This window comes from Balaenoptera physalus (genome assembly GCF_965194825.1).
Source record: "Balaenoptera physalus genome assembly, chromosome: 1".
Lineage (NCBI taxonomy): Eukaryota > Metazoa > Chordata > Mammalia > Artiodactyla > Balaenopteridae > Balaenoptera > Balaenoptera physalus.
Genome location: NC_138882.1, coordinates 73,256,784 through 73,279,995, shown reverse-complemented (window position 1 = coordinate 73,279,995; position 23,212 = coordinate 73,256,784). Strand labels below are relative to the sequence as shown.

Sequence of the window (23,212 nt, the reverse complement as noted above, 5' to 3'; positions counted from 1 at the left end):
GGGAGCCAGGGTGACTGGCTCTCCTCCCTGGTGTGTGTGTGTTGCGGCGGGGGCGGGTGGCTCTGGGCTTCTCAGGCTGGGAATGGGGTGCACAGAGCAGGGACGGAGCAGGGACCCTTCGCTCTGGGACCTCGTGGGCCATCCTCAGCTCACAAAGCTGAGCCACTCCTGGCCCTACGAGTGGGGGGCTTATCCTCCCTGTCCCCTGGATCATACCCCCTCACACACAACTTCCCCGTGTGTGTTCCCAGCAACCAAGAGAATCTGTTTTTAAAAGATTTGGGGGAGGGGGGTAACCATACAAACAAGAGCAGAATGGATACTTTTTCAGAATATGAATGGCTCTGTGTAAGCCCACCCCCAGGGTAACCACAGTCCTGACCTCTAACACTCTTGACGAGTCAGCCTTGGTCTGGGCTTGCGGACCCACGGAAGCTTCCTCATCCCCTCCTTCAGATCCCGACTCTCCCTCGGCGGCTTTGTGAGAAGCACCCGGGGAAGTCGGACTGCTAGGCTGTACTGCTGCTAGAACTCCACCTGGGCTCCACCAGGCTCCAGCCCCCTGCCCTGTCCACCTAACTGACCCTGAGGCACCTCAACTGGTAGGAGCAGCATCACCTTCCCTCCTGGGACTTGTGACACTTAAGGGAGACCCCGAAAGACAAGCCTTTGGCTCCCTGGCTGCAAAGAGCAGGTACTCAATTGTCATAAGTGTCCGTATCAGTGAGGGTTCTCCAGAAAAACAGAATCCATACAGGGTGTGTGTGTATATACACACACACGTACATATGTACAAGCATACAAAAATATACAGCTGTGTACATATGCAGTATGCGTACACACATATACACATATAGTATATACAATAAACACATACATATATACACACATAAAATGCAGTTTGTATATATACAGTATGTATACACACATATACACACAATATAGACAATACACACATACATATACACTATACATACACACATATAAAATGCATAGTTTGTATATATACAGTATGTACACATACGTATAACATATGCAATATACACACCTAGGTACATATATATCATACATATATACGCACATACAAAGATATTTAGGTGTGCATATAGACAGTATACATACATACACATATAATATATGCAATACATACACGTACATACATATAGACACACATATACACCTACATATAAAAGCATATAGCATAAAAATATATATGTACTGTATATAGAAATTCATCGTATATATACATACATATATCATATATATAAGATATATACACATACATATATACAATGTATACACACACACACCCCTATATGTAAATATGCGCATGGACATACACATATAAATTCATACGCAAGTGTGTATATAATAGTATATTCATATATACATATAATACCTAGAAACATATACACATGCAGGTATACAACAGATATACACACCTATATATAAATATACACTGTATACATACATACATACAGTGTACATACACTGTATATATACACACACCCATAAATCAATATATGGGTGTGTGTATATATACAGCATGTTCACATTTATAATATGTATACTATGTATATATACACATACATACATGTATACAATATATACACACAAATATATAGGCTTGTATGTATACTGTATATAGTACTTACACATATACTACAAACGCACGCACATATAAACATATGTGTATACATATATATAATATGTATACACACGTATACAAATTAATAGGCTTGTATATATTCAGTATTTTTACATATATAGTTTTGTTTTAAGGAGTTGACTCATGTGACCGTGAGGCAGGCAAGTCAGGGCAGGACTCTGGGCTGGAGACACAGGGAAGAGCTGATGTGCCAAGGCCATTGGAGGAACAGTTCCCTCTTTCTACGGAACCTCATTTTTCTCTCCAGTCCTTCAACTGATGGACGAGGCCCACCCACGCCACGGCATTGACAATCTCCTTTATGCAAAGTGGTCCAATTTCAGTGTTCATCTCTTCTGAAAAATACCTTCCTGGCCACATCTGGAATAATGTTTGTGGTTGCCGGGGCCCCACGCAGTGCGCACATGAGATTAACCATCCCCGTGGCGATGATGACACTTTATTTTCTCCCTTGACCATTGTCACTACTATTCCAATTAAAATGGCAGCGCCATGAGGGCAGGGCATTTCCTTTTTTGCCAGTACTGAGCGTCCAGGTCTGGTGCCTAGCATAGGCTAAATACACAGCATTTTTGTGAACAGAAGCCAGGATTCCGGCTGCCATATTTAATGAGGAATTATAGTCTTATTATTGGGGGGGAGGTGTCACGGTACGTCAAGGGCGGGAGTCGAACCCGCCACCCCAGGCCCCGAGGGGTCTCCCCGGGTCTCCACTTTGGGCCGGTGGGTGTGGCCGGGGGCAGCTGAAGACGTGCGTGCGTGCTTGCGTGCGTACGTGCGTGCGTTCGTACGTGCGTGCGAGGGGGCGGGTCCACGGGGCGGGAGGCGCTCGCCGCGAGTGAGTGGTTCAGCCGGGCCCCGGCTCATTGTGCTTGCCTCACGCCGGCCCCAGTTGGCAGCAGCGCTGGAGGCCCCGGGCCTGTGACCACAAAGAGGGAGCCGGGGGCCGGACTGGAGCGGGCCGGCGGCGGCGGCGGCGCCGGCTGAGGCCCAGGCCAGGCTCCCTCCCCTCAGCCTCCCACCCGCCCGCCTGTCCCGCCCCCGCCGGCGGCGCCCCGCCCCTCCCCCAACCGCCAGACTAGCCTGGTGCGGGGGCCGCGCGCGAAAACGTGGGGGAGAAGCTGAGGCTGGAGTCGCCCGTGGTGGCCGAGCCCGCCGTCTACCCATGGCTGCTGCTGGTCTACGTGAGTGCCGCCCGTCCCCTCTTCCCGGACCTCCACCTCTCTTCCCCCAGGGCGCGCGCTGAGCCCACCGAGAAACGGAGCGACTCGAGTCGCCAGACCCTCTTTGGAGCCCCCCTTCCCGCCCTGCCCGCTTCTCCGCGGCCGTTTCCAGCCCCCGTGCGCAGGGTGGGCAGAGGGGAGCCGGGGCCGGCCGGGGGCACAGACTCGGCCGCGGGGACCCCGCGCTTCCGAGGGTCGCCCGAGCCGGTCTGCCGTTGGCCCTGTAGGGCTGGGGACCCCGGTCCCCCCCCCCCGGCCTGAACTGCTGGCGGGCTTGCCCTTCCGTACTTTATGATCTGACACGTCGGGTTTCTTTTTCCTGGCCAGCTTTACCATTACCTGCCCAGCTTTCCCAGCATCCCCTGATAATGTGTTAGATATTCAAGTTTTAGGGCCCGGTCCCAGCCCTATGGAATCAGCAACTCTGGTGGGGCTCAGTGATCTCTGTTACAACAGGCCCTCCAGATGATTTTTATTCACCTTAAAGTTTGAAAATATCTGCATTGTCAGCTGGCCAAAGCGTCCACCAGCAGGTGAAGGGGAGTGGCGCCTGGAAAAGATAGGGACTAGCCAAGGTAAGTACAGTAGCATTTGCCATGGTAGTAATGGAGAATGCCTTTTCTCCACTGGTTGGCACAGACTAGTATCTGGGAGCAGTGGCAGGGTTATTTCGGATGCTTTACATTGCAATGTAGAGTGACCGCTGTCCTGGTTTGCCAGGGACTTCCCCTGTGTGAGCACTTAAAATCTCATCCTGGCAAACCCCTTAGCCTTGGGTTTGAAAAACTTAGGGAATAACATGAAACTTAGGGGAAACATGATCTAGGTTTTGGGCAAGTCACAAGTGCTAATTAAAGCTAAGCAAGTATGGACAACATCTAGCCTTCTTTACCCCTTTGCGGGGAGGTAAATCTTGATTGGGTGAGAGGACTTATTGTTAAGAGATCTTTGTAGAAACATCCCCTTCTGCTTAGTCCGCTGGTTCTCAGTTCTGGCTAGACATTGGCATCGTCTGAGGAGAGTTAAAATGATTGTATTGGTCTAGCATGACCAACCGTCGGTGTGAGGGTTTTTAAAAAGTGCTTCAGAGGATTCTAATGTGCAGCCAAATTTAGGTGCCACTGCTTAAGCTTTTGAACCGCTGCTACGTATTTTCACCTCATCTTGCTGTGAGAATATCCAACTGTAGTTGAGGTTTGTTTTTTTTCTTTTTCTTTTTTTAACTGTCTTATTATAAGATTTACTGTCTTAAATAAGATTGAATGTACAGAAACTCCTGCTAGTCCATCTGGTATAGCTGGATACCCAGAGTAATATCGTTAAGATATGTACCATTTAAGTATTGTGACTGGCCTTTTAAAAATTAACATATGCATTAAATTAGTATTGATAGTATAGATCTCTTTCGAAGTTGTCATGTTGGGGAGCTATACCTCTAATCTGCTGCCATTGCTAAATATCTGGACACCTCTTATTAGGAATTGCTTTTAAAAATCTTTAGGGATTAAAACCAAGATTGCTGTATTATTTGTACTGGGACCACAAAAACCTCACAGAGTTCCCCCGCTGTACCTTCTACCCCCATCTCTAACCCTTGGCAACTTCTAATCTGTTCTCCATCTCCACAGTTTTGTTATTTTAAGAATAATATGTAAACATAATCATGAATTACTTAATCTTCGGAGATTGGCTTTTAAAAAATTTTCCCTCGGCATCATTCCCTTGAAGTTCATTTCAATTTTTGCATATATTAATAATTTGTTCCTTGTTGTTGCTCAGTAGTATTCTATCATAAGATTTTATCACAATTTGTTTCAACATTCACCCATTGAAAGACATTTGGGTAGTTGCCAGTTTTTGGCTATTAGAAATAAAACTGCTATGAACATTTATGTGTAAGTTTCTGTGGGAACTTCATTAAGTTTTTGTTTCTTTTGGATAAATGCTCAAGAGTACAATTACTGCATTGTAGGGTGAATCTACTTTTAGGATTAAAAGAGACTGTCAAGCTGTTTCTCAGAGTGGCTAAACCATTTTATTTTCCCACCAGTGATGTGATATAATTTTTCTACGTACTCGCTAGCATTTGATGTTGTCACTATACTTTAATTTTAGTTATTCTCTGATATCTCATTATGGTCTTAATTTGCATTTCCCTGATGGCTAACGATGTTGAACATCTTTTCATGTGCTTCTTTGCCATGTGTATATTCTTTTCCATGAAATGTCTGTTCCTGTCTTCTGCCTATTTTCTAGTTGGATTTTTTTAAGTTGTTTGGAGAGTTCTTTGTATATTATAGATACAAGTCATTTGTCTCCTATGGGATTTTCAAATATGTTTTCCCACTGTGTAATTTGAGTTTTCATCCACTTAAAAGGATCTTCTATGAAGCATTTTAAACTCATTTTGATGAGATCCAATTTATCAGTTTTTGCTTTTATTGATCATACTTTCGGTGTCAAGTCTAAGAATTATTCACCTAGTTCTAGATGCCAAAGATTTTCTCCTATTTTTTTTTCTAAAACTGTCCTGCTTTTACATTTAAGATTATGATCCACTTTGATTTAATTTTTGTGTAAGATGTGTAAGGTTTAGGTTAAGGTTCATTGTTTGTTTGTTTGTTTTTGTCGAGGGATGTCCAACTGTTTCAGTACCATTTTTTGAAAAGTCTATTCTTCCTTGATAGCTTTTGCACTGCTGTCAAAACCAAGTTAAATGTATTTGTGTCGGTCTATTTCTGGGTTCTCTGTTCCATTCCATTGATCTATGTATCTACCCTCCATCATTACGGCGAAATCTTGAAATTGGGTAGATTAATTCCTCCCATTTTAATCTTCCTTTACAAATTGTTTTAGCTATTCTTCAGCCTCTTCCTACCATATAAATCTTAGAATAAGCTTGTCTATATCCACAAAAACCTTGAGGGCATTTTAAGAGTAATTGTGTTAAGCCTGTTAACTTGGGGAGAATTGACATCTTTATTATGTTGTGTTTTCTAATCCATGAACAAGGTATGTCTCCCTATTTGTTTGGGACTTTTAAAATTTTCTTCATCAGCATTTTGTAATTTTCAGTATAGAGGTCCTATAAATGTCTTATTGGGCTTCTATTTAAGTATTTATTTAGGTCAGTTGTAAATGGCATCACATATTTTTATTTAAGCTTCTACACATTTGTTATTAATATATAATTTGATAAAATTGTGTGGATCTTGTACTCTAAAACATTTACAAACTAATATTATTTCTCAAGCTTTTTGTGGATTCCTTGGTATTTTCTCCATTTAGATTATCATCTCATCTTCAGATATAGACAGTTTTAGTTTTCCTTATTCAATATAATAAGATATATTACTATTCAACATTCAGTAGGATTTATTCCTTCCTATTCAACATAGTAGGAATAGTTCTTTCATCTTTTAAATAAACTTTTTAAAAATTTAACTGTTAAATTTATCTATTTATTTATTTTTGCTTTATTTTCTTACTAGAACCTCCAGTAATATATTTAATAAAATTGGTGAGAGCAGATATCGGTGCCTTGTTTCTGATCTTACAGAGAAAGCGTTCAGTCTTTCACAGTTAAATATAATGTCAGTATAGGTTGTTTGTAGATCATCTTTATGAGTTTCAGTATGTTCCTTTTCTATTCCTAGTTTGCTTGGAGTTTTTTTTCTTCTTTTTTTAAAATCATGAATGGGATTGGATTTTGTCAAATGCTTTCTCTGCATTAATGGATAGGATCACATGACTTTTCCCCCTTAATCTATTGGATATGGTAGATTACATTGTTTGATTTTCAAATATTTAACCAACTTTGCATAACTGGAATAAATACCACTTGGTCACGGTATATTATTCTTTTTATATATTTCTGTATTTAATTTGCTAATATTTGGCTGAGGATTTTTACAGCCAATTTCATAAAAAATACTGGTCTGTAGTTTTCTTCTTTCTATACTATCCCAGTCTGGTTTTGGTATCAAGGTAATACTGGCTTCATAAAATTAATTAGGAACTGTTCCCTCTACTTCTGTTTCTTATCAAGTCATGTAAAATTGGTGTTAATGCTTTAAGTCTTGGGTAAAAGTGAAACATGTAAGCCTGAATATTTCTTTTGGGAGTTTTTAAATGAAAAATCAGTGTTTCTCATAGTTACAGGAAAATTGAGATTGTCTCTTTCATCTTGGCTGAGTTTTGGTAGTTTTGGGTGTAGAAGCATTGGTCCATTTCATCCACATTTTTGAATTTATAGTGTAGACTTGTTCATAATAACGTGTCCCTTATTAACCTGCAGGATATGTCATGGTATCCCTGGTTGCATTTCTGATATCTGTGATTTGTGCCATCTCTCTTTTTATCTTTATCAGTCTTGCTACATCTTTCTTGATTAGATTGTTTATTTCGAAGAACCAGCCTTTTGTTTCATTGATTTCCTCCCCCCCCCCATTTTCCTGTTTTCAGTTTCATGGATTTTTGTTTCATCTTTATTATTTCCTTCTTTCTGCTTGTTTAGTGTTTTTTCCTCTTCCGTTTTTACTATTTTAATATAGAAAATTAGACTATTTCTTTGAAATATTTTCTTTCCCAATTTAGTGCTATAAACTTCCCTTTCAGCATTGCTTTCACTTCATTCCACAAACGTTGATCTGTTATATCTCCATTTTCTTTTATTCTATGCATTTAAAATTTTTTCCTTGACTTTTTACCCATGAGTTATTTGGAATTGTGATGTTTAGTTTTCATGTGATTGAAGATTTTCCTGTTGTCTTTCTGTTATTGATTTCTAGTCTGGTTCCATTATGGCTAGAGAACATACTCTCTCTGATTTTAATTCTTTTAAATCTGCTAATGTTTTTTTATCACCCAGTGTATGGTATATGAGTGAATGTTCCATGGACACTTGAATATGTATTCTGCTTTTATTGAGTGTGTTCTTTAAATGTCAGTTATATCCTGTTGATTGATGATGTTTTCAGTTCTTCCATACCCTTGCTGATTTTTCTCTCTGGGAGTTCTATAAATTGCTGTGTTGAAGTCTCAAATAATAATTGTGGATTTGAAATTTTCTCCTTTTACCTTTTTCAGTGTTTGCTTCATGTGTTTTGAAGTTCTGTTGTTTGGTGCACACACATTTAGTATCACTAGGTCATCTAGGTGGATTATTCCTGTTATCTTTATGTAATGACCCTCTTTGCCCCTAATAATTTCCTTTGCTCTGAAATCTACTTTATCTGACATTAATATAGCCATTCCTGCTTTTTCTGATGAATGTTCATATGATATACCTTTTTCATCCTTTTACTTTGAACTACCTATATCATGATGTTTAAAGTAAGTTTCTTATAGACAGTATATAGTTGGATCATGCTTGTGATCTTTTCATCTACTCTTCCAATGTCTGTCTTTGACTTGGTTATTTAGATCATTTACAGTTTATGTAATTATTGCTATGTTAAACATTAGGTCTAGCATTTTATTTTTTGTTTTGTCTTTTACCTTAGTTTCTCAATCCTGTGTTTCTCTTATTTTGCCTTCTTGTGGGTTACTTAAACATTTTTTGATAAGTCCATTTTAATCTAATTTATTTATAATCATTTGTGTATACTGTTTGTATAGTTTTCTTAGTGGTTGCTTTTGGCATTACACTATACATATGTAACTTATCATAGCCTACTGGAATCTGTCTTTGATTACTTCAAGTGAAGTTTCAAAATTTTACTTCCATTTAGGTCTCTTAATAGTCCCCAGTTTTAAAGTATGATTTTCTGTAGTATTTCCTTTATATACATTGAGAACCACATCAGATGGTGTCATAATTTTTGCTTTGACCATCATACGGAATTTAAGAAACTCATGAGGCTAATGATAGTCTCTTATATTTATCCCACTTGTTTTCACCCATTCCATTGTTCCCCTTTTCTTTCTGAAGTTGCCAGTCTTCTGTTATTTTTTTTTATGTTTGCATAACAGTAGGTGATATCTGGGCTTTCCAGTGCCATTGGATATGAGTTTCAGGAAACACTGAGCCTGGCTCACTTAATGCTACTGAGTTGGAGGGTTTGTATACGTTGGGTCTGTTGGCACAGCAGATGCTAGCAGATTAGACTAATGCTGATGGGACTAGTGCCACAGGAGGATGCATTCCCATTCAGGCTATGCTGCTGCTACAGTAGATCAAATCCCCCTCTACCCCAAGTGTGGGGCAGTGACCTGCTGCTGTCACTGCTTCTTTATTAGGCTGCTTTCGCCTCAGGTGTGTGGTGGGATCCCTTGGAAGCTGCTGCTGCTGTCAATCACAGGGTTAAATTCATTTTAGAAATACTTAAATGTAAATATATAGCCTGGCTCTTGTAGGACCTCTGTATTTGTTTTTTATTGCTTTCATACGAATTACCACAAATTGAGTGACTCAAAACATCGTAAATTTATTACCTTAGAAGTCTGACATTGGTCTCAATTGAGTAAAGTAAAAGTGTTGGCAGGATCGACAGATGAATGGATAAAGCTGTGGCACATATATACAATGGAATATTACTCAGCCATAAAAAGAAATGAAATTGAGTTATTTGTAGTGAGGGGTATTGACCTAGAGACTGTCATACAGAGTGAAGTAAGTCAGAAAGAGAAAAACAAATACCGTATGCTAACACATATATATGGAATCTAAAAAAAAAAGAAAAAAATGGTTATGAAGAACCTAGGGGCAGGAGAGGAATAAAGACTCAGCCATAGAGAATGGACTTGAGGACACAGGGAGGGGGAAGGGTAATCTGGGATGAAGTGAGAGAGTGGCATGGACATATATACACTACCAAATGTAAACTAGATAGCTAGTGGGAAGCAGCCACAAAGCACAGGAGGAGTGGAATCCTGCAGTGTTTGCTGATGGTCATTTGACTGGTGTGAGCTGAAACCTTTTTGACGTTGGATTTGCATGTGGCTAATAATTCCTTATACTGAGCTTTAGGCATGTCCTTTTTTTTCTTTTCCTTTTTTTTAAAGAGTGACTACAACTTCCCTCTTCATATTGACTTCTTGAAAAATTTGTCATGTGTTGAATTTTCTTGCCTATTCCCTACTCCAGGGCATTTTTTGAGGTCAGGCGTCATTTACAACCCAGCAGTCCTTGTGACTATTAAGCAACCATTAGCACTGGGTTTAAAGCTGCTGTTATGGGAAACAGCCACAAGGTGGCAGCATTATTTCGTTCTCAACTCTTGTTACTAGGGCAACAGAGTCTTCCTGGAGGTAGTGTTCCAAGGTTGTAAATTAGAGTGGAATGTGCTGGGACAAGCCCCCAGAAGTTTATGTCTCCTTACTTATGTTTGTTTTTTAAATTTAATTTCTATTTCTTATTGGAGTAAATTTGATTAGAGTGTTGTGATTGTCTGGCTGTACAGAATCTGCTCAATGATTCATACATACGTCTGTTCATCTTCAGATCCTGTTACCATGTATGTTACTACAGAATGTTGAGTAGATCTCCCTTGGTATTTGGTAGGTGTTTTGTCATTATATATTTTCTATGTATTAGTTATTATATAATTCATATAGTTTATATGTTATATGTTTATATACATTTAACATACATTAATCTATGTATGTTAGCCCCTTAGTCCTAAATTATCCATCCTCCCACCTTTCATTTTGGTTAACCATTAGTTTGTTTTATAAGTCTGTGAGTGTCTTTTTCTGTGGAAATATGTTCATTGGTAGCAATCTTAGGATAACATGTATAAATGATATCATAGGATATTTGTCATTCCCTTTTGACTGACTTAACCTAATATGATTATTTCTAGGCTCATCTGTAGTCCTGTAAACAGCATTGTTCATTTTTTTCCCGAGGCTACTATTCCATTCGGTACGTATACCACTTCTTCTTTGTCCGTTTATCTGTTGATGGGCATTTTGTTTGCTTCCATGTCTTGCCTATTGTAAATACTGCTGCAGTACACGATTTTCCATCCCGTGTCTTTTGGATTCTGGCTTTCACCGGTGACAGGCCCAATAGTGGGCCTTCCAGATCATATGGTGACTCACTTTTTACCTTTAAACGCACTGCCATTCTGTTCCTATTATTGGCCGTTACCAGTTTACATCCCACTTAGACCGAGAGGTTATGCTGTTCTCCACAACTTCTTCAACATCTATTGTTTGTTGACTTTTTGCTGATGGTCATTCTGACTGGTGTGAGGTGATACCTTTGTGTAGATTGGGTTTGCATGTGTCTAATAATTCCTGATGTTTTGCGTTTATCAATGTCCTTTTCATTTTTCTTTAAGATTGAGCTAAACTTACAACTTCTAATTGCCTTCTTGAAAAATTTGCCGCGTTTGGATTTTTATGGCCATTCCCTACACCAGGACATTTTTTGAGGGCATGAGTCATTTACATCCCTGCAGTCCTTGTGAATATTTGTGACCATTAACAGTAGATTTGAAGCTGCTGTTTGAGGAAACGGCCTTAGGGTGGCAACACTTCTACGCTGCCAACTTTGCTTGCTAGGGAAACAGCACCTTGCTGCAAGTTGCGCTTTTAGGTTGCAGATTAGAGTGGAATGTGCCAGGGCAAACTCCCATAAGTTTTAGCCTCCTTAATTCTTGTTTGTGTCTTTAAGTTGTAGTTTTTATCAGAGCAAATTTGATTGAAAAATGTCTTTTTTTCTAGGTGTACAGAATCTTGTTCATTTACACATATACATATATCTATTGATCTTTCGGTCCTTTTCCATGTAGGTTGTTACAGAGTGTTGAGTAGACCACTCTTGGTATTCCATAGGTCTTTGGGGATTGTATATTTTATATGTATTAGTATATGTGTGTTAACCCCAATATCCTAATTTATCCATTCCTCACACCTTTTCTTTGGCTTAACCATAAGTTTGTCTTTTCAATCTGAGATTCCCTTTCTCTGTGGAAATATGTTCATTTTTATGAATTTTCAGATAACATAAGGGACATCATAGGGCATTTGTCTTTCGCATTCTGACTTACTTCACGTTGTGTGATTATCACTAGGCTCCTCTGTGGTGCTGCATATGCCACTCTTTTATTTTTTTTCGTGACTGATATTCCATTCTGTCCATTAACCACTTCTTCTTTGTCCATTCATGTGTTTATGGACCTTTTTTTTGCTTCCATGTCTTGGCTCTTTCAATATTGCTGCAGTGCACATTTGCCTGCTTCTGTCTTTCCGATTCTGGTGGTCTTAGCTTATAGGCCCAAAAGGTGCCCTGCCGCATCATATGGTAGCTCAATTTTTACCTTTTAAAGCAGCTCCATTCAGTTTGTGTTAGTGCTGTTACCACTTTACATCCCACCAGCAGCTAGAAGGTACACAGTTCTGTAAGACCCCTTCAGCATTTATACTTTATAGACTTTTTGCTGATGGTCATTTGACTGGTGTGAGCTGGAACCTTTTTGGATGTTGGATTTGCACGTGGCTAATAATTCCTTATAGTGAACTTTAGGCATGTCCTTATTTTTCTTTTCCTTTTTTTTTTAAAGAGTGACTACAACTTCCCTGTTCCTATTGAGTTCTTGAAAAATTTGTCATGTGTTGAATTTTCTTCCCTATTCCCTACCCCAGGGCATTTTTTGAGGGCAGGCGTCATTTACAGTTTTTTTTTAATTTATTTTATTTTATTTTTTATTTTATTTTATTTTTGGCTGTGTTGGGTCTTCATTGCTGCGCACTGGCTTTCTCTAGTTGCGGTGAGCGGGGGCTACTCTTTGTTACAGTGCGCAGGCCTCTCATTGTGGTGGCTTCTCTTATTGTGGAGCACGGGCTCTAGGGTGCGCGGGCTTCAGTAGTTGTGGCACGCGGGCTCAGTAGTTGTGGCTCGCGGGCTCTAGAGCACAGTCTCAGTAGTTGTGGCGCACGAGCTTAGTTGCTCCGCGGCATGTGGGATCTTCCTGGACCAGGGCTCGAACCCGTGTCCCCTGCGTTGGCACGCGGATTCGTAACCACTGCGCCACCAGGGAAGGCCAAGAAGGTGTTTTTTAACGTGTAATTTGAGCAAGTGGTTCCGTGTTATTAACATGCCCGGGGCGGGGGGGGGGCGGTGTGACAGGCCTGCCCTCCCCTGCAGGTCTAGCTCCAGTCTCTGAAAGGCATTGAGGATTCTGTTTGAGGATTCTGTCTTCCTTTGTGTTTTCTGCTCCCCACTCTCCCTCCTGTAACCCCTTTCTGCCATCCCCACTCCCCCCACCCCCCCAGTCACACGTTGCAAGCCCCAGACCTGTTTTTTCCGTTGTGATTAAACCGTCACCTGAAGCCGCCTCCAGGAGCCTCTGATCTGAACCCCCTAGTGGCATTAACGTGGCCCTCGTGCTATTAACTTCAGCCTCACAGACTTTCCCCGCTGAGAACAGCTTTGCTGGGCACTGAGGGTCTGTGACTTTTATCTCAGTTAGGCCATTAAAAAACTGAAACATGGTTTAGATAAATAAATAACTCCTCCTTCCCTTCCTCCTGACTCTGAGCTTGGAGCTGGTGGCTGTCTGGGGAGAAGGTCACGGGATGGGGGCTGTGGGATGGGGAGAGAGGACAAGGTAACCGTGCCTGACACGGATCTGTAACTACACGTGGACAGAGCTCTATACTGAACGGTGTCTGGTCCCTCCTTTGCTCCGAGGCATTCCCGTTTTCTGGTTGGTGTGAGGGGTGGGGCAGAGTGGAAGGTGGACCAAGGTTGCAGTAGCTTTGTCTGACTCTCTAGGTCTGTGACATCCCCCTTCAAGCACATCCCTCTTCCCCACTGTCTCCCCATCTCTTCCCTCCGCCCCTTTCCGTGACTGTCTCCCTGTGTTTCCACCTTGTTGCTTTTCTGTGGTCCCTCTGTTTCTCTTTCACCCTCTACCTGTCTCCGCCTTTTGTCTCCTTCCGAACCTTCCAGCATCCCCTGTGCTGCGGTTGGCGCATGGTTTGGGGGATCGCCCTCCAACGCGGGCTGCAGCCGACTTGTCAAACTGCTTTGTGAAACAAAAAAATGTAGAAATCTTTCATTTACTTGGCCTCTGAGGCTTCGCTGGGGTGGCGGGCAATTGGCAGGCCTGCCAGCTACACCCCACACTGGTCGTTGTTTCATATTCTTAGCTATAAAAGTGGGGATACAAATGGTACCTGCTTCATAAGGCCGTAGTGAGGATCCAGCAGGAAGTGGATGCGAAGCCCTGAACACAGTGATTGATTCTCAGCAGATGCTCAATGAATGAAATCTCTTAAATGAAATTGTTTATTATAAAAATTTTTAGTCCGGGGTAAAAATGGACCAGAACAATGAGCCCCCATGCATATACATCACCCAGATTCGATATGTTTCAACATTTTGTGTACCTGCTTTGTCCATCCCCTCTTTTTGTGGTTGCCGGAATATTTTAAAGCAATTAGCAAACCCCTCGTAGCATTTCAGCCCTATGTGCGTCTCTAAAAAATCTGAATGTTTTCTCATACAACCTTAAGACCTTTATGCCGACCAATGAAAATGGTGATTCTTACTTTAATACTGAGTCCATATTCAGGATTTTCTGATTAACTTTAAAATGTCCTTTTACTCTTGTGTTTTTTGAATCAGGATCCAAATATTGTTCTTGTATTGTAATTGGTAATAACATCCCATTAATCCAGAACAGCCCCCCACCCCACCCCCACCCCCAGGTAATTGACGTATTGAAGAAACTGGGCCGGCTGTAGAGTGTTCCACATTCTGGATTTCTCTGTTTGCTTTTTCGTGGTGTCATTTAAATTGCACTTCTGCTTCCTAAATTTCCTGTGAGCTGAAAGCCAGCTCCAACAGCTGGATTAGCGTGTTAGGTTCGGACTTTGTAGCAAGAGGCACGTGACACGTAGGGGCCGCTCTGCCGTCCGTCACTTCTCTAAAGTGGGCTCAGGTGCGCTCAGCTCTCCGGCTCCTCATTCAGCTGTCATCTGCCATTCGTTTCATTTTCACTGACGATCTCTGCATAAATCGATTATTTTATTAGGAAGTTAGGAAGCGGTGAGTTTGCTAATCATGCCATTCCTTCCACGTTGACTGCTTTTTACTCATCCACTTGAGCTATATATTTGTCTGTAAAGACAGTCAGGTGCAGTTGGCAGATTTCTACGACGTCTCCCGTGACTTTTAAAAGCCTCCAGGGGTTACTCCCAGGGGTAACCCGCTGAAAGAGATTTTGCAGATATAATTAAGGTTGTGTTCTGGGTGGGTTGAATTTGCTCACACCAGCCCTTTAAAAGCAGAGAATGTCCTCAGGCCGGCAGCAGAAGTCAGAGAGATTGAAGCAGGAGAAAGGTGGGACGCACCCTTGCCGACTTTGCAGGTGGAGGGGGCCCCATGAGAAGGATTGTGAGTGTGTCGAGGAGCTGAGGGTGACCCCTCCTCCTTGGCAGGCAGCAAGGGAACAGGGACCTCAGTCCTACAGCCCTCGGAACTGCATTCTGCCAACAGCATGAATGAGTTTGGGAGCAGATTCCTCCCTGGAGCCTCTAGATAAGAACCCAGGTTGCCACCACCTTGATTCTGGCTTTGTGAGCCCCTAGGCAGAAAACCCAGCAGAGCCAGCCAGGACTTCTGACCTCCAGAACTGGGAGGTATTTATTAGTGGTGTTTTTAAGTCACTGAGTTTGTGGATATTTGTTACACAGCAATAGAAGACTAATAGAGCAGGATCAATGCTTAACTTCTTTGTTTTTAATTGCCGGTTTCCAGAATAAAAAAGGTTAAGTAAATGACAGCTGCCTTTATCTTCCTCATCCTTACATAGAAATCATACGTCTTAACGGACATCAATGAAGTGGATTCCTAATTTGCTGTCAGTAAAACTTACTCATTTAGAGATTGACAAATGTCCTGGGTTTGGCTCATTGAAAGAATGGTTTTAAAGGGATACTGGTTAACAAATAGACAGTAAAATCAATTTGTCGGTTAAAATCAATTTGTATGGTTAAGATGTTTTGCTACCATTTTCTTCTGTGATATACTGAAATAATTTCATCATATGCAAGTGGGGCACATAACATTTGATAAATTCCATCTGTCTGTTGACAATCTACTCACTTCTCTGACTGCATACCCTCTCCTGTTAGAGAAGGATGTTTCCGATTATAAGGAGACTCCAAAATAGATGCTTAATTCATAAAGTATGCAAATGTTACTCTCATATATAAAGAACATCATGGTTAAAGTACTATGACGTCACATCATTATTGCCACGGAAGACATTTCATTTTCTCACACTGACTTCAGAGCTTAATCCAGAGTCTGAATATTAATCTTTTTGAATTCGTGTGAGAATTGGTGTCTTTGAAACATGGTTTTGGTCAAAACAAAATTTTGCAACTTTTACTCTTTTAAAAACAGCTTTATCGAGGCATGATATTACATGTTATAAAATTCACTCACTATGAGTGTAAATTTGATGAGTTTTAGTAAACTCTGAGTTGTGCAGCCAGCACCACAGTCTAATTTTAAAACATTTCCATGTCTCAAAGAGGCACCCTGTGCCCACTTGTAGTCACTTCCTGCTCCCATCCCCAGGCGACCAGTAATCTGCTTTCTGTCTCTATAGTAATTTTCCTTTTCTGAACATTTCATATGAGTGGAATCTTACAGGCTGTAGACTGTTAGTCTTTTGCACATGGCTTCTTTCATTTAACACCAGGTTTTGGAGGTTGATCCACGTTGTGTGTTCCGGTCTCTCATTCCCTTTTGTTGCTGAATAATATTCCATTACGTGGATAGACCACATTTTGTTTATCCCTTCGCCAGTTGATGGACATTTGAATTATTCCCACTTTTGGTCTATTACAGATGATGCTGCTGTGTTCACATTCACGTACAAGTGTGGATGTATGTTTTCATTTCTCCTGGGTATGTAACTAGGAGTGGAATTGCTGGGCTGTATGGTGAATTCATGTTTAACTTTCTAAGGAATCACTAATTGCTTTCTAAATTATACTACATTTACATTCTCACCATCATTTTATGAGAGTTCCAGGTTTGCCATAGCCTCATCAACACTTGCTGTTGTCTTTGATTCTAGCCTTCCTAGTGGGTGTGAAGTGGTGCTTCATTGGGGTCTTGATTTGCATTTCCCTAACAGTTAGTGATATTGGACATGTTTGTGGTGATTAGCCATTCTTATATCTTCTTTGGTGAAATATCTATTTAAATCTTATGCCCATTTAAAAAATTGATTGTCTTTATTTATGTTATTTATCATGTGTATAATTCACAAATACTTCCTCCCAGTCAGTGGCTTCTTTTTCATTTTCTTCATAGTGACTTTTGAAGTACAGAAGGTTTTAATTTTGAAGTCCAGTTTACAAATTTTTAGAATGAATTTTAGTGTCTTATCTAAGAACTTTTTGCCTAACTGAATTCCCCAAAGATTTTTTTCTCTTTTTCTTCTAGAAGTGTTTTAGCATTTTAGCTCTTAGATCTTTGTTTGATTTTTGAGTTGTCATGTATAATGTGAGGTAAGGGTCTAAATTCATCTTTTTTTGCATGTGGCTATCTAGTTGTCTGAAAAAAGTTTGTTTTTTTGTTTGAAGATAAAAACGTTTTCTTCCCCCATTGGATTGTCTTGGCACCTTTGTTGAAAATTAATTGACCATAAACTTAAGGACTTATTTCTGGACTCTTAGTTTTGTTCTGTTGATGTATATGTCTGTCCTTATGCTGGTCCCACAGTGTCTTGATTACTGTAGCTTTATAGTAAGTTTTGAAATCAGGAAATAAAAATCTTCTCACTTTATTCTTTTCTTTCTTTTTTTTTTCAAACTTGTTTTTGGCTCTTCTGGATCCTTTGCATTTCCATATGAATTTTAGCATCAGTTTTTCAATTTCTGCCCCCCCTCAAAAAAAAAGCCTACTCAGATTTTGGTAGGGATTTTGTTGAACGTATAGATTTGGAGACAACTGTCATTTTAACAACATTAAGTCTTCCAATCCATGAATGAAATGTCTCTACAGTTGTTTACGTCGTCCCTAATTTCTCTCAGCAGTGCTTTGTAGTTTTCAGTCTTATGTGTCTTCTTAAATTTATTCACAAATATTTTAATGTTTTTGATGCTATTATGGGTGAAATTGTTTCTTTAATTTCATTTTTGGTTGTTCATTGCTAGTACATGGAAATAGAATTGGTTTTTGTATGGTGATCTTGTATCCTATAATCTTGCTGAACTAATTTATTAGTTCTAGTAGATTTGTGTATGTGTGTATGTGTGTGAGTTCTTTAGGATTTTCTACATGTAAGATCCTGTCTCTGAATAAAAACAAATGTACTCCTTTCTTTCCAGTCTGGTGCCTTTTCTTTTCGATTTTTACTTTTCACTTTAATTTCTTAAATATTTATTAACGTTGGTCTCAAACATATTTAGCATGCTTTCAAAGAACATTCGGGTTGAAAGAATGCATAAATTATATTTGGCGTTTGGGGCTAAGGCATAAGAAATATACTTGCCATGGACTTTGAAAAAAAAAGTATGTTTCATTATAAAAAGGATACATTGGAAAGACAGAAATTGCTACCTTACAAAGTTCTTTTTTTTTTAAATTATTATTTATTTATTTATTTTTGGCTGTGTTGGGTCTTCGTTTCTGTGCAAGGGCTTCCTCTAGCTGCGGCAAGTGGGGGCCACTCTTCATCGCGGTGCGCGGGCCTCACTATCGTGGCCTTTCGTTGCGGAGCACAGGCTCCAGACGCGCAGGCTCAGTAGTTGTGGCTCACGGGCCTAGTTGCTCTGCGGCATGCGGGATCTTCCCAGACCAGGGCTCGAACCCGTGTCCCCTGCATTAGCAGGCAGAGTCTCAACCACTGCGCCACCAAGGAAGCCCCAAAGTTCTTTTTAAAAGGATTTTCTAAGCAGGCCTGTAGAAAGAAAGATGGACACAGACATGACATAGAGACCTCTTTTTTTAATTTGGTAATTATATGCAAAATACAGGACCACAGAATTACTGAAAAAAAAATAAGCGACACAGAGGAAAACATTTTAGGATTACTTTTTTGTCAGTTTCAAGGAACAAAGTTACCAGCCTATTTTATGATTATAAAATTATTGCTCGAAGTGCTCTGTGCTTCAAAACATGGTAGGTGGCTAAAATCTGCAAATACTTAACCTCTGTGCAACTTCTGACTTGAAGAGCAGAGTTAAATGATAGAACATCGAGCCCTTTTGCTTGTGGTCGTAGAGAGGGAAATCTTAACCTGGGAACCCCCCTTCAGGCTTTGTTTTCTCTTTTGTTTCCACCTTTGTTTGGAAGAGTTTGTTTGTGTCCCTGTGCAGGGCCTTCCCCAGACAAACAGCCTCCCTGATTGACAGTCACAGATGGCCCCCGTCCCACCCTGTCTGACGTGTAAAACTTCCTCCAGCTGAGAGCCACCAGCCCCAAAAGAGAAGAAAACCTGAGGCCCCATTCAACCCTGCATCAATTATCCACGGCTTTGTGGAGACTTCTAGTGAGGGAAAGAGTTAAAGATCCATTTAAACTTTCAAACAGCAGAGGTAAACACTTGACTAAGCACAGCTGATTGGATTTTCAATTGAAGAGGCCAGGCAGCCACAGGCAACGGGTGGTGAGGAACCCACAGAAATGATGGACACAGATTCTGCACTTTCAACTTGCATCTCTAGACAGAAATGCCGCCTAGAGAGGAAAGACACTGAAGAAGAGGGAAAGGCTGTTAGTCCAAACCCCACTGGTAGGCAGTCCTTTGGGCTGACTCCTTATCTGTGTTGGCTCCCACAAGCCTGGGTATTGGTGCCCCGGGTTGGAGACGCCACCTGCCCTGCCACGCAGCCTCTGCGTCTCTGAAAACTGGGGACATCTGAGAAAATTGTGGCAGCTTTCAAAGAGAGTAAAAAGGCTTAAACCAGTCCTATGAGAAATTTCGTTGTCTTTTTTGTGCGTTTATTTTAAACCAGTTTATTTGGGCCGGTTTTCCTCTTACAAGACATCATTCAGGTTCTAAGATCAGCCATGATTATCTCTTCCCAGAAAAATTCAGAAGAGCTACACTTCTGCTGGAATGGCACAATCCTTTAACATCTGCTAATCACTAGAACTATAGGAACCCTGGCATGTGACCACCAGACCCCTGATCTGCAGGCTGGCAACTCTCTCTTTGATCTTGTAGGTGGTTGCTATTTAATTTTCCCTGAGCTCTTCTGAGCCCGTGGTTGATGGGAATTACTATTGGTTTAAGACAGTGATGGCCACCTGTGTACTAAACACAGCACTAGTGTTTTCTATGCTAGTTAAAATAATGTGACCAAGCTTGCCCATCCCCCAAAAAGCAGAGCCTGAATAGGAGGTAGGCACTTCACAACTGCTATTTTCTGTCTGTCACCAGGAAAAGTTAGTGGGGAAATGAGCACGCCTCGGGGTTTTTTTTTAAATTTTTTTCTTTAAATTTATTTATTTATATTTATTTTTGGCTGTGTTGGGTCTTTGTTTCTACGCGAGGGCTTTTCTCTAGTTGCAGCAAGCGGGGGCCACTCTTCATCGCGGTGCGCGGGCCTCTCACTCTCGCGGCCTCTCTTGTTGCGGAGCACAGGCTCCAGACGCGCAGGCTCAGTAGTTGTGGCTCACGGGCCTAGTTGCTTCGCGGCATGTGGGATCTTCCCAGACCAGGGCTCGAACCCGTGTCCCCTGCATTGGCAGGCAGATTCTCAACCACTGCGCCACCAGGGAAGCCCTGGGTTTTATTTAATTGAAGTATAGTTGATAGAATGTTGTGTTAGTTTCAGGTGTACAGCAAAGTGATTCAGTTATACATATATATATATTCTTTTTCAGATTCTTTTCCATTATAGGTTATTACATGTAGTTCCCTGTGCCATACAGTAGGTCCTTGTGTTTTATCTATTTTATATATAATGGTGTGTATCTGTTAATCCCAAACTCCTAATTTATCCCTCCCCACGTTTCTCCTTCGGTAGCCATAAGTTTGTTTTCTATGTCTGTGAGTCTATTTCTGTTCTGTAAATCAGTTCATTTGTATCATTTTTTTAGATTCCATGTATAAGTGATATCATGTAATATTTGTCTTTCTCTGTCTGACTCACTTCACTTAGTATGATCATCTCTAGGTCCGTCCATGTTGCTGCAAATGGCATTATTTCATTCTTTTTTATGGCTGCATAATATACCATTGTGTATATATTGATATATACCACATCATCTTTATCCATTCATCTGTGGACGGACATTTAGGCTGCTTCCATGTCTTGGCTATTGTAACTAGTGCTGGAGTTTGTTTTTAAAAAAAGCATATAAACTATACAATTCCTAGTTAATATATCATGATACTAAAATCCAGAATTTGGGGGCAGTGCACAGGTCTCTGCTTTATGTGCTTTGTTGAATGAGACATTGAGAATCTAATATATTTTAAGTGCTCCACTGGAAATGTCTTATTAAACAAAATGGCACATAGGGGAGACTAGAACAGCGTCAGGCCACAGAGGACTTTCCACCTGCCACCAGCTCACTCTGCAAAAGGATGGATGTGAAACCCACAGACCTCTGGCATGCCAGGATCAGACAGCTGTAAGGAGTGTTTACTACTGCCCAGAAGTCTCTGAAATTCTTGGAAGGGGCTACAGGTGATGTTTCAGAGCCATGAGTTTAGATCCCACGGCAAGTGTGGGGAAACCACTCTTAGCCAAAAGGAAAGTCTAGCCAATCAGCCAACATCTGCAACTGACTCAACTTTGTAGCTGTCTCGTTGCCTGGGTCCACATAATTAAGGGAAAATACTACATGCTCTAGCAATATTAGCAAAGCTGGGGTCTTAATATATATTCCTGGAGAGTTCTAAGGACCCAGGAAACATCACCTCTACTGGAAAAGTTGACCGTCAGCTTTTTGAACTGACAGTAGAGGGATGATTGGGCGGTTTTAGGACTTTAGGAGCCCCAAACGCCTGAAATTCCAGGTGGCAGTGCACTGTCATTAATATCCCCTGGTTTTAGCTCTTTGGGAGGTACCTTTTCTGAGGGTTTTATACATTATTTTTGATTTATTTTAGTATTCCTACTTCTAGTCAAAGTCAAGACCAGGAAATGTAGAGATATGCTATGAGGTGGTTCTCGGGCTTTGTTTGAAATCTACGAAAAGTTCCGTCATTCATTCAGTAAATTTCACTGTGTACCATGCATCCGTGAATAGTACTGCTATGGGTGCCCCTATGGAGCTAACATTCTTTGTTTAATATATTTATTTAATTATTTATTTGGCTGCGCTGGGTCTTAGTTGTGGCACGCGGGATCTTTTAGTTGCAGCATGCGAACTCTTAGTTGTGGCATGTGGGATCTAGTGCCCTGACCAGGGATCGAACCCGGGCCCCCCTGCACTTAGCCACTGGACCACCAGGGAAGTTCCTGGAGCTAACATTCTACCGGGGGATTGGCGGGGGCGGGAGACAGACCAACGAATACACACTGTCCGCACAGTAGTAAATGTTGTGGAGAATTGTAGAGGCCAGAGGGGGGCAGGGCTTGCCGGTATGTGCGGCAGTTTCAAATAGGGTGTTTGGAGAAGGCACCACTTATAAAGGGATGGTTGAACAGCGTCCTGGGGAGGTGTGAGGGCTGAGCCCCTGTGTACTGGGGGGAAGTGGGTCCAGGCAGAGGGCTCAGCAGGGCAGAGACCCTAAGACTGGAACCACGTGGTGGAGGAAGAGCAAGGAGGCTGCAGCCAAGGGGCTGAGTGCGAGGGACCGCGAGACAGGTGGGGGGTGGTTGGCGAGGCTTTTTAGGCAATCACGAGGATCTCCACTTTCACTGGTCCTGGGGTGGGGCACAGGAAAGTTTGAGCACTGGGGCGGCGCACCCTGACTCAAGTGCTCATGCAGCATCGTCTCGGTGCTGTGGAAGCAAGAAGCAGGAGATGCTGCAGCGCTCAGCAAGAGATGATCCCGGCTTTGGGACCAGCGGCCAGCAGTGGAGGTGGTGAGAAGTCATCTGAAGATGGGAGGATAGATTTGCAGTGAATTGTGCTGTGGTACAAAAGCGGGTGGGAGGCACAGGGGCTTGCAGGGTACCATGTGCTTGGGTTCAGTTGGGGTCAGAAGGTGAAAGAAAGGCTCAGGCAAGAGCCTGAGGGTGTAGGGCGATGACTGTGTTCATGCATCTCGGAATTAAGGTGACTTGCTTGCTTTGCACAGTGGGCCGTCTGCTGAAGAGTATTGTCACACCCGCTCTGTGTTCTGCATGATGCTTTTAGGTCAGCCTTAGAGTTCAGAGCTTTGTCCCAACTCTGCTCGCTGATGAACAGAGAAGATTCTTGTGATTTGGTGGTTTCCAA

General features: G+C 41.6%; 1 protein-coding gene and 1 long non-coding RNA gene across 2 annotated transcripts in view; one reads left to right on the top strand and one right to left on the bottom strand.

Annotated features, from left to right (window-relative positions):
* Positions 1-23,212, bottom strand: part of LOC309636596 (uncharacterized protein) — a 49,871-nt gene that overhangs the window by 6,876 nt on the left and 19,783 nt on the right. The gene's annotated exons all lie outside the window — the stretch shown is intronic.
* Positions 763-5,107, top strand: LOC309639382. Its single transcript, XR_014251627.1, has 2 exons — positions 763-2,853; positions 3,349-5,107. It is a non-coding gene; the product is annotated as an uncharacterized lncRNA (long non-coding RNA).